The following is a 1,069-nucleotide window of genomic DNA, read 5'->3' on the forward strand; positions in this document are numbered from 1 at the left end:
TGGCTGTGATGTTCATTCTCGTTTCTTCTTCCTCCATATATTAACCATTAAAAAAGCTCATGAATGAAAGGCCCACGCATTCTTCTGCAGATTATGGTAAAGTATAATTTTTAATAACTCGTTTCCATGTCACATGTTTTCAATAGATGGTAGAAATCATACAATCTTTGGTCCTTATTGCCTCTTACTTGGTAGACATTAAAGCAGCATCCCAGGATGATGGAGGTGAGGGCGTATCTTAATATGTTGTCCTCAGTCTTAATTAGTCTACCAACATTAGCACTAAGAAAATTCTAAACTGATTCAGAAAACTTTTGCCCAACACGGCATGTCTGACCTCATTACCGTTCTTGTTGATGAAGACATGATTTATATGGTTGACATCCTTGTTGATCTTGAACTCCAGTAGACATTTGAAATTGCCAAGTCTCCATGGGTATAAAGAGCGCCATTAGGATAATCAACATCTGTGTAATCAAGAACATGGGCGTCATGTGAACGCCATCCTAGATATCAGTTGTATGTGTATCATGTGAGTTTGGGCATTCAGGTTGAAATACACGGCAAGGCTAGCAACGAACCGTGATGACAGCAACTAAAATCTAACCTAAACTAATACTACATAGTACTAGTATTAGGTCCGCCGATCAAGCCGAGGAGCTCGGTCAGATCAGAGATGGCACGGCCGAAGGTGGTGTCCGTGGCAAAGCAAGCTAGCCCATGAACACCGGTGGCCCGACCTAGACGACCAGCTTGTCCGCCTGGCTCGGAGAGAAGTTTGTTTGGCTCTCTTTCATGGTGTGTGCCCCGCGCGTCCAGGAAGGATTACGTGGGTAAGTAATGGTGGACGTACGTAGATGAGATGATCTCACCTCCATAGATCAACTAGCACTTTGCTTCTTTCCACGAACAAGACCTCCACCACGTCAGACAATCTACGTATACCTATCTCATGTTGTACAAAATAGTAGCATTCCAGGTTGAATACCGGACCACCAACTTGTCCATCTTTCACTGGTGCCACTAGCTAGTAGACCACTTGTCCAACTAGCCAGTGACTGCTGCCACT

This window comes from Triticum dicoccoides, chromosome 2A (assembly GCF_002162155.2).
Source record: "Triticum dicoccoides isolate Atlit2015 ecotype Zavitan chromosome 2A, WEW_v2.0, whole genome shotgun sequence".
Lineage (NCBI taxonomy): Eukaryota > Viridiplantae > Streptophyta > Magnoliopsida > Poales > Poaceae > Triticum > Triticum dicoccoides.